Raw genomic sequence first — 11,771 nt, 5'->3', positions numbered from 1 at the left:
CACCCCGATTCGTTCCTTAAACATGGATCCGTGGTTAGGATCGCTGAATTTTTAATTTTTCGCTGCGCCGTAGGGGTGCTGGAGATACGAACTCGGGTTTAAATACTTGGGTGATGCAATTGTATGAGATGCATGCTTTAATTTTATTAAATTTCTGACTGTTTAAATCGTTTAAGAGTAACCTGATAACCGTTCCTTTTGACAATGGATTAAATGTTAATCATGGTGTTATGGCCTATTCAGTTTTATGTTATTACTGTTAAGTGTTAATAGATCTATAATGGTGTGATGGTGGTGTTGACAGTTTCCAGTAAGAGTTAACTGGTTAATGGAACAAGGGTTGTTCTGGCATGAAACCTCAGGGATTAAAATCCCGAAAACGCGATTTTGTTGATAAAAGTTATCAAATCGTGAGGTTTCATTTGAATGGGGTATGCTGTTCGTACCCCCTGCTCCCATCTTCTTAAAGTATGTTTTATAATAAATAAAACTTGGTGGGCCATAAAAGTTGAAAGGATATGTTATAATTCACCTTAACAAAAGTTGTTTAATCATGTATGCTATTTTTGACATGCACGGTGTTTGAAATGCATAGTTATAGCCTAATAGCCCATTTGATAAAAGGTTGTAATTTTATAAATACGGCCTGCGTGTCGTGCCTTACTACTATTCTCTTGTATTTCTCTTCTCATCTTACTTCCTCATATGTAAAACGAGTTTCTGCATATTGTAATTTGCAAGAGTTGCTGTGGACTAGCCGAGAAGGAAGATGGGCCAACCAGTATGGATTGATAGCTTGAGAAACGGCTTACACCTTTAGGTTTCCTTTTGGTTCTCCCATTGGTTTGGGTTGCACCACCTTAGTTTATAGGCTATAACTATTGCATTTATTTATTGCTTAATTCATGTATGAGATGCTATGGATGTCTAAAGCATGCCAAATTTTAAATATGTTAAAATTTGATAATAATGAACCACATTAATTGATGAGATCAATTAAATGGCTAAATAAGCTAATGTAAACCATAATTGGTGAGATGGAACGATCTTAATAAAATCCCTCTATTAAAATATTAAGTCAACATAGCCTTCCAATTTTGCCCTCATTAAGGCCTCGATCAATACTGTGTAGGTTCTGCTAAAGCGAAGTACTAGTATTTATCTTGGTTAAACGCGAAGAATAAACAAGTGATATTCGCTGGTTAAAATTGGTTAATGACTTAACTAGGTTATTCTAATAGGATTAGAAACCTAGAGGCAAGTAATTTGGATAAATCATAAGATGATTAGAACAAGAGTTGTTCACCAAACTTTAGGAGTTACATATGATGTAATTAGAAAGTGTTGCTTACCTAGATAACCATAATCTTGAGAGTAAAGCCAAAGCTAACTTAAGAGGAGGTGAAATATGGATCCTTAACCCACTTGAAATACTTTTCGAGAAAGTCTTTCTGAAACTAATATATGAGGATATTAGTTTTGTAATAAAATAATGGGAACATCATTTAATTAAGTCCTTTTAATGATTGATATAAATTTGATAAATTTTCACACGCATAATTTTATTGTTGTAGATATATTATGGCTGCAAACACTAATACACTCTCATTGCGATCGGTCCTTGAGAAGGACAAGTTGTATGGTTTAAATTTTCTTGACTGGTTCCGTAACTTGAGGATTGTCCTCAAACAAGAACAAAAATTATATGTCATTGAACAACCAGTTCCTAACGAACCACCCGCTAATGCCTCGAGGGCTGATAGAGATGCTTACAAGAAGCATCTCGATGACATGGTAGACGTTGGATGTCTTATGCTTGCCACTATGAATCCTGAGCTTCAGAAGCAACATGAGGAAATCGTTGCTTATGAAATGATTGAGCACCTGAAAGAACTTTTTCAGGGGCAAGCACGGCAAGAGAGGTTTGATATCTCTAAGGCCCTATTCCAATGTAAGCTGGCTGAAGGAAGCCCAGTAGGACCTCATGTCCTTAAGATGATTGGCTATATTGAAAGCCTGTCTAAACTTGGGTTTCCATTGAGCCAAGAGTTGGTCACTGATGTTATTCTGCAATCGTTGCCGGATAGCTACAGCCAGTTTGTCCTCAATTTCTATATGAATGAAATTGATAAGACTCTGCCACAGTTTCTCAGTATGTTACGAACTGCTGAAGGCAACATGAAAAAGGTTGGACCCAAGCCTATACTGATGGTCCGTAATAACAAGGGCAAGGGAAAGGCCAAAGTTCAGACAAAGCCCAAGGGCAAAGGTAGGCCCAAGCCTGGAAATGTAAAGGCTGCATTGAAACCTAAAAGTGGGGTGGCTAAGGAAGGAAACTGTTTTCATTGTGGTGTGACTGGACATTGGAAGCAGAACTGCCCTATCTATCTTGAGGAAGTCAAGAAGGCCAAAATAATCGGAACGTCTGCTTTAGGTATTTATGTTATTGATATTAATTTATCAACTACTACTTCATGGGTATTAGATACTGGTTGTGGTTCTCACATTTGTACTTCTGTACAGGGACTGCAAAGAAGTAGGACTTTGGCTAGAGGAGATGTGGAGGAGATGTGGACCTACGAGTTGGAAATGGAGCAAAAGTTGCTGCATTAGCTGTGGGAACATATAATTTATCTTTTCCTAATGGACTTGGTTTATGTTTAGAGAATTGTTATTATGTGCCAACTTTGACTAAAAACATTATTTCAATTTATTGTTTAGACAAAATTGGTTTTGAGATAATTATTAAGAATAATTGTTGTTCCTTTTATCTCAATAATGTTTTCTATGGTTCGGCACAATTGATTAATGGCCTCTATATTTTAGATCAAATGAATCCCATTTACAACATAAATACTAAAAGATCAAAAATAAATGACTCAAATCAAACTTATCTATGGCATTGTCGTTTGGGCCACATAAGTGAGGAACGCATATCCAAGCTCCATAAGGATGGTCTCTTGGATTCATTTGTTTTTAAACAATTTGAAGTATGTGAATCTTGCTTATTGGGAAAAATGACTAAATCTTCTTTTACTGGTAAAAGTGAACGAGCTAGTGATTTATTGAGCCTAATACATTCTGATGTATGTGGGCCAATAAATACACAAGCTAGAGGAGGATTTCACTACTTCATTACTTTCACTGATGATTTCAGTAGATATGGGTATGTCTATCTCATGCGCCATAAGTCTGAATCCTTTGAAAATTTCAAGGAATTCAAAAATGAAGTACAAAATCAACTAGGAAATACTATTCAGACACTTCTAACTGATCGAGGTGGGGAGTATATGAGCTTAGAGTTTGATGATCTTTTGAAGCAATGTGGGATTGTCTCACAACTTACTCCTCCTGGTACTCCTCAATGGAATGGAGTTTCTGAGAGAAGAAATCGAACTTTGTTAGACATGGTTCAATCCATGATGAGTCATGCTAATCTATCGACTTCTTTTTGGGGACATGCACTTGAGACAGCTGCTTTCACACTAAATCGTGTTCCATCTAAATTGGTTCAAAAGACGCCATATGAGATGTGGACTGGGAAACGTCCCAGTATGTCTTTTATGGAAATTTGGGGTTGCGAAGCTTATGTTAAACATCAGACGTCTATTAAGCTTGAACCCAAATTTGAAAAATGTGTTTTTGTGGGGTATCCAAAAGAAACCAAAGGATATTATTTCTTTAATCCCACTGAGAACAAAATACTTGTTGCTCAGACTGGTGTCTTCCTAGAGAGAGAATTTGTTTCTAGAAAAGGAAGTGGGAAAAGGATTGAACTTGATGAACTTTGAGAATCACAAAATACCACTAAACGAGAGATAGAACAACAGCAAGTTCCACAAGGGATTGAGGAACAAGTAATTGCTATAGAAACACAACCACCGCGTAGATCTTTAAGAGAACACCAAGCACCTGAGAGATATGGATTTCTCGTTACAACGCATGGTGACGTTCTACTTATAGATCAAGATGAGCCTAGGACTTATCAAGAAGCGATGACGAGCCCAGACTTTGAGAAATGGCTTGAAGCCATGAGATCTGAGATGGATTCTATGTATGAAAACCAAGTATGGACTTTGGTTGACCCACCCGAAGGGGTTAAACCCATAGGGTGCAAATGGGTTTTCAAAAAGAAGACCGACATGGATGGTAATGTACAAACATACATACAAGAGGCGATTAGTCGCTAAAGGTTTTCACCAAGTTCATGGTGTTGACTATGATGAAACATTTTCTCCTGTAGCTATGTTTAAAACCATCAGGATCTTGCTCGCTATAGCTGCATTTCATGACTATGAAATTTGGAAGATGGACGTCAAAATAGCTTTTCTTAACGGGAAACTTGAAGAGGATGTGTACATGACACAACCTGAAGGTTCTATCAATCCAAAGGATGCTGGAAAGGTATGTAAGCTACAAAGATCCATTTATGGGTTAAAGCAAGGTTCTCGAAGTTGGAATCTTCGTTTTAATGATGCAATCAAAGAGTTTGGTTTTATCAAAAATGAAGATGAGCCATGTGTTTACAAGAAAGTTAGTGGGAGCACTATAACATTCTTGGTACTGTATGTGGATGACATACTTATCATAGGAAATGACATACCTACCTTGCAGTCTATTAAGACTTGGTTAGGAAGTTGTTTTTCTATGAAGGACCTGGGCGAAGCCACTTACATCTCAGGAGTAAAGATCTATAGAGATAAATCATGACGACTACTAGGTCTAAGCCAAAGTACATACATAGATAAAGTATTGAAAAGGTTCAGTATGGAAGAATCTAAGAGAGGATTCGTACCTATGAGACATGGTATTTCACTCTCGAAGGAAATGTGTCCTTCAACTCCACAAGAGAGAGAACGCATGAGTAAAATTCCATATGCTTCCGCTATTGGATTTATCATGTATGCCATGTTATGTACCCGTCCAGATGTCTCATATGCCTTAAGTATGACGAGCATATACCAAGTAGATCCCGGTGAAGGTCACTGGACCATAGTTAAGAATATCCTTAAGTACTTGAGAAGAACTAAGTATACTTTCCTAATATATGGAGGTGAGGAAGAGTTAAGTGTAAAAGGTTACACCGATGCCAGCTTCCAAACCGATAAGGACGATTCTCGATCACAATCAGGTTTTGTGTTTTGCCTTAATGGTGGTGCTGTGAGCTGGAAGAGTTCAAAGCAAAGTACAGTAGCCGATTCTACAGTAGAGGCCGAGTATATTGCAGCTAGTGAGGTAGCAAAAGAAGCGGTTTGAATCAAAAAGTTCATTACTGAACTAGGGGTTGTGCCTAGCATATCAGATGCTATAGAACTCCGATGTGATAACAATGGAGCCATTGCACAAGCTAAAGAACCTAGATCTCACCAGCGATCCAAACATATACTTAGGCGCTACCATCTTATTCGAGAGATTATCGATCGAGGGGATGTAGAGATATGCAGAGTACCTACAGATGATAACAATGCTGATCCCCTGACCAAGCCTCTGACACAACAGAAGCATGATCGTCACACTAAGTCGCTTGGTATTAGATATATAAGTGATTGGTCTTAGTGCTAGTGGGAGATTGTTAGAGTATGCCTAAAGATCAATCATGAGATGGTTGTAATAACATACTTGATTTATCATGTTTATTAATATAAGGTGTTACCATTATTATTTCAGTTTCTTTTCTGTATGTATAAATAAACTATTTTATAATAGTGTCCTAAGAATAATATGATTATTCTTAAAAGTTACTTAGTCAAGTATTATTGTTGGATAGGACAACGATAATGCATTAAGACTAACATGTAGTTGGTTGATGATAAAGAGTTGTCATTGATATGGAATGTCAGAATCGATGCATGAATATGTGTGTTAGAGAACAACATATTGGACTGACCCATTATGAGTATGTTTCTTGGATTATTATGTAATTGTCACAACATTACTCATAGTGATTAATATGTATATGATCCTCAGACTTAAGATCATCATAATCCCAACATCGTGAGTTGTATATTTTGATACAGTCAAACGTACACCGTAACTGGTTGTTCTATAAAGGCTGATGTTGGATATACCACGATCTATGTACAGGGATATGGTTGATCGAGATAGGATAAGCCCTTCCTACATAATGGGAGTAATATTTTAGGCCACTTGATTGAGTGAGACTAGAAATGCATGGCCATGCTCAAATAAGTTGATATGAGATGTCATACTTATTTGTATATCGTAGTCTGCTTAAGATATTAAGGAAAATGGAATGGAGTATGCAAGTGTGATGGTACTTCACTACCTGCGGGTTGATTTTCTTGCTATAAACCTGTATCTTAGCTTTCTTTTAAGTGACTGAATGAGTGGTTACTCCTCTTTTCATTGTCAGGCTCGGTGACATTGTCCATGATTCGATGGATTTCCCGTTCTTGTTCAGACATAGCTTTTGTTGGCGGAGGTGGGACAGCTTTAGTACTGTCCTTCTGTGGTGCAGGTGTAGGGGTGGTTTCATTTTCATTCTTTCTTTGTAATTCCTGCAATAACTGTACACTAATAAAAAATATAACCAAAATTTAAAAGGACATTAAGTAATTAAAGATGAAAACTGTAAAAACAAAATTGAAGTAAAACAAAAAAAGAAATAAATACAGTAAAGTGATGTTGAGCTTAAACATCTCTAAGGTCGATGGATTGTTTGTCTTGATTTACATGAGCACCCCAGTAATGCTTTAACCATTGTCCATTGAATTTAAATGTGAATGTCGTCTGCATATCCTTGACGTCAACTGTTCCATGAGGGTATATTTTGGCTACTTCGAAGGGACCTGACCAGCGGGATTTCAATTTGCTAGGGAACATTTTTAACCTTGAGTTGAATAACAACACCTGTTGTCCTGGTTCAAATTGCTGAGGCATAATTCTCTTATCATGCCAGCAGTTGGTCTTCTCCTTACAAAGTTTATCATTCTCATACACTTATGCCCTGAATTATTCCATTTCATTTAATTCAAGCAATCTTCTATTGCCAGCAACTTTCGAATCCATGTTTAATTGCTTTATAGCCCAGTATGCCCTGTGCTCTAACTCAACCGACAAATGGCATGGTTTTCTATAGACGAGCTTGAATGGTGACATTCCTAATAGGATTTTTTAAGTAGTGCGATATGCCTATAAAGCTTCGTCTAGTCTTAAGGACCGATCTTTATGATTTTGATTAACAACTTTCTCCAAAATTTGTTTAATTTCCCTATTGGAAATTTCATCTTACCCGTTCATTTCTGGATGATATGCTGTGACAATCTTTTGTTTTACTCCGTACCTTTGCAGTGCATTGGCAACTAGCTTGCAATCGAAGTGAGATCCCTCATCTTTAATAATGGCTCGAGGTGTACCAAATCTCTTGAACATGTTCTTGTGTAAGAACTTCATCACTGACCTAGCATCATTGGTAGGTAGAGCTATGGCTTCTACCCATTTGGAGACATAATCTACTGCCACAAGTATGTATAAATTGTCAAACGAGGGTGGAAATAGCCCTATAAAGTCTATCTCCCAAACATCAAACAACTCGATTTCCAGAATATTTTGTAGTGGCATTTCGTGTCTCAGTGAGAGGTTGCATGTTCTCTGACAACGACCAGATGTCTTATGAAATTCATGGGAGTTTTTGAACAAATTCAGCCAATAGAACCCAGATTGGAGTACCTTTCCTACGGTTCTTACTCCTCCAAAATGACCTCCATAAGAGCTGAATGACAATGTTGCAATACACAATTCATCTCTCCATCAGGAAAACATCTTTGAATTACTTGATTAGCACATTGCGTATATAGATAGGACTCATCCCAATAGTAGAATTTTGCATCATTCAAGAATTTCCGTTTGCCCTGGCTATTTAGATTAGCTGGCAACAATCCACTGACTAAGAAGTTTACAATATTGGCATACCAAGGCAATGCCGTAGTAATTAACAACTGCTCATTTGGGAAATCGTTCTTAATAAGCTTGATATTGACGCCTTCATTTCGAGCTTCTAATCTTGATAGATGATTTGCCATTTAATTTCATTTCCTTTTCTGTCTTGAATCTCCAAATCAAACTCTTGTAGTAAGAGTATCCACTGAATTAGTCTTGGTTTTGCATCTTTATTAGTCGCTAAATACTTAATGGCAGAATGGTTTGTGTAACTCATGACTTTGGTAACAACTAAATATGATCGGATTTTATCAAATGCAAATACCACAACCAATAATACCTTTTTAGTGGTGGTGTAATTAAGTTGCACATCAGTTAGAGTTTGACTGGAATAATATATCGCATAAAATATTTTGTTTTTCCTTTGCCCCAGTGCTTCTACAACATCATAATCACTGGCATTACACATGAGCTCGAATGGAAATGTGCACTTAGGAGGTATTACAATCGGTGCAACTACCAGTCTCTTTTGTTCCAACAAGGCACACAAGGGCTTAAAGATCTTGGAAAAGTCTTTGATGAATCTCTTATAGAATCCAACATGCCCTAAGAAACTCCTAATTTCCTTAACACTAAATGGAGGTGGAAGCTTCTCAATCATTTTGATTTTTTCCTATTAAACTTCAATTCCTTTATAGGGAACCTTATGCCCTAGGACAATGCCTTCTCTTACCATGAAATGACACTTCTCTAAGTTTAAGACGAGGTTAGTCTCCTCACAGCGTTGAAGCACCAATTTTAAGTTATGCAAACAACCTTCGTAATCATTCCCAAATATCTAGAAATCATCCATAAAAACTTTGAGAAAATTCTCAACCATATTCGAGAATATGAAAATCATGCACTATTGGAATGTTACTGGTGCAGTACACTGACCAAAGGGCATTCTTCTGAAGGTGAATGTACTATACGGATAGGTGAATATTATCTTTTCTTGATCCATTGGGGCAATTGCAATCTGATTGTACTTAGAAATAATAGAAGTCCTTTTCAGCTAATCGATCTAACATTTGATCAATGAAGGGCAGTGGAAAATGGTGATTCCTTATGGCTTTGTTGAGCTTGCGATAGTCCATGCAGACTCGCCATCCCATGATAGTATGTGTAGGTATAAGCTCATTATTTTCATTACTGACCACAATGACACCTTCCTTCTTTGGCACACATTGGACTGGACTCACCCAAGAGATGTGAGAGATTGGGTAGATAATGCTAGCATCAACACAATTTGATTATCTCCTTCTTCACCACCTTTTCCCATAATGGGGTTCAACCTCCTTTTCTGCTCAATAAAATTGCCATGGCAGTCTTCCCCCAGAATTTTGTGCATGTAGAGTGTGGGGCTAATACCATTAATATCCGCGATTGTCTAATCTAACGCCCTTTTGAATTTCTTAAGCACAGTTAACAACTTAATTTCTTGTTGATTAGTCAGCTCAGTAGACACAACCACAGGTAGCATGTTATCCTTTCCTAAATATGCGTACTTTAACTTTAAAGGTAGAGGTTTTAACTCTAAGGTAGGTGGTTCATCTAGGGACAATTTAGAAGGGCTAAAAGTTTAAGCTGATAAATATAATATGTCAAACCTCTTTCCAGGTCTGTTGACAATTAGTTTGGATTCCAACAACTCATTATGGTGTCCTAATGGCTCATCATCATCAATATCATCTGAATTTGATTCACTATACTCTTTGTCATGATATTCTTTCTCAAATTCCTCTTCCACAACGGAATCTAACAAATTAACAGCATGACACTCTTCAATATCATTAACACATTTCAGATCCTTGAAAACATTAAAAATGATTTATTGATTGTTCACCCTCATAGTTAATTTTCCCTTTTGAACATCAATCATAGTCCTACCTGTTGCAAGGAAAGGTCTACCCAGAATAATAGGCAAATCTTTGTCAACTTTACAATCTAACACAATGAAACTAGTAGGAAAAATGAATTTATTTACCTTTACTAGGATATCCTCGACTTTACCTTCGGCGTGTTCATATGATCGATCTGCCAATTGCAAGGTTACAGTGGTAGGTCTTACTTCACCAATTCCTAGATTTTTGAACATAAACATGCGTATATGATTTATGCTTGTTCCTAAATCACACAATGCCTTCCCAACATATTGGTTGCCAATTGAGCAAGGTATTGTGATGCTTCCTGGGTCCTTCAACTTTGAAGGCAATTTATTTGTCAATATAGCAGTGCACCCTTCAATGAGTGCGACTATTTCAAATGCTCATAATAATCTATTCTTTGAAAGTATGTCTTTTATAAAATTGGCACAGTTAAAAATTTGCTCCAAGGCTTCCACAAAAGGTATATTGATGTGAAGTTTCTTAAGGACATCCAAGAATCTACTAAAATGTTGTTTGTGATTTTGAAACATTTCCACAAAAGTTAGACATTTCCACAAAACGTTGGGGAAATGGTTGGGGTGGGTGAACTTCAAGTTGTAATGATTGTTTTGCCTGACCAATGTTTTCAGTAGTGCTATCAAAGTTTGCTTTGACATTGCTTCGGTGTTGCTTGGTCCAGTTTTCTCAGTTGTGGTGCTCTTTTTAGGTTGTTTAAGGGTTTTACTTGTATTTTTTTTTAATTCATTGATTCAGCAGCAACATTCTTGACAACTCTATCTACTTGTGTGCCACTTCTAAGAGTGATTTCTTTATAATGTTCTTTCCCATGTGGTCTTGCATTCTCAGTATTAATAGGCAAAGTTCATCGTGTTCTTGAGTTTAAAGCATCGACTTTTTGTCCTACTTGATTCTCTAAAACTCTTAATGATGATGCTTGGCTCTGAATCAGAACATTATTCTTGGCCATATACTCCTTCAGTAGAGACTCAATAGATGAGGAAGAAGATGATGTCTGTCCTTGTTGAACTCGTTGTTGAGTTGGTATAGACTGATTGAAACCAGGTGGAACATTCATGGCATTGAGTTTAATAATCGTGTTGGAATTTTCAGCTCCTTGGTTGTTCCACCCAAAATTTGGGTGTTGTTTCCAACCAGAGTTATACATGATGGAATAAGGATTGTTGTTCTTATTGAAGTTGCACATATAGTTGACAAATACTGGGTTTGAGGGACACTCTTTAAACATGTGATCCTCACTACAATAAACAGAAGATAACCCATCTGCTTTAAGCTGTTTCACCTAACTATGCTTCTGCATGGTCTTTATCATGTTGGCTAAAGAAGATACTAGAGTAGTAAGTGAGGTAATAGCATAAAGTTCGAATGATCCAACCACTCTGCTACTAGGTCCAACTCTTGTTGTGGAGTATTGATAATCATTATTGGCGATTCTCTCTAAAATCTCATAGGCTTCATTGTTGGACTTATCCAACAAAGTTTCATTAGCTAAAGCATCAACCACCATCCATGTCTGTACATTCAAACCATTGTAGAACATCTCCATTTGGGTTCGATTCTAAAATTCATGCATAGGACATTTCCTAAGAAAATCTTTGAACCGTTCCCATGCTTCATACAATGTTCCATCCTCTAGTTCCTTGAAGGATGTTATGTCATTTCTTAGTTTGGCATTCATATTGGGTGGGTTATATCGCAACAAAAATATTTGGTAGAGATCATTCCATGATTCTATTGTTTCGAATGGTAAAGCATTGAGCCATGTTCTAGCACGATCTCTTAAAGAATAGGGAAACAATTTGAGTTTTAAGGCATCTTCAAGGACACCTTATTGTCTGAAAGAATCACAAACCTTCAAGAAAATTCTCAAGTGCAATCTGGGATCGTCAGTTCAAAGCGGGGAGCTTGAATTTGTGGCCTCACTGT

The 11,771-nt window shown here is 37.0% G+C and overlaps 1 non-coding gene across 1 annotated transcript; it reads left to right on the top strand.

The window, feature by feature from the left end:
• The first annotated feature begins 11,407 nt into the window (after window positions 1-11,407).
• Window positions 11,408-11,514, top strand: LOC121214993 (small nucleolar RNA R71). The gene has a single exon (XR_005910728.1). It is a non-coding gene; the product is annotated as a small nucleolar RNA R71 (small nucleolar RNA).
• The last annotated feature ends 257 nt before the right edge of the window (window positions 11,515-11,771 follow it).

Source organism: Gossypium hirsutum, chromosome D02, assembly GCF_007990345.1.
Source record: "Gossypium hirsutum isolate 1008001.06 chromosome D02, Gossypium_hirsutum_v2.1, whole genome shotgun sequence".
In the NCBI taxonomy this organism is placed as follows: Eukaryota; Viridiplantae; Streptophyta; class Magnoliopsida; order Malvales; family Malvaceae; genus Gossypium; species Gossypium hirsutum.
Note: the sequence above shows the minus strand (reverse complement) of the source record. Positions and strands in the feature narration are given on the sequence as shown.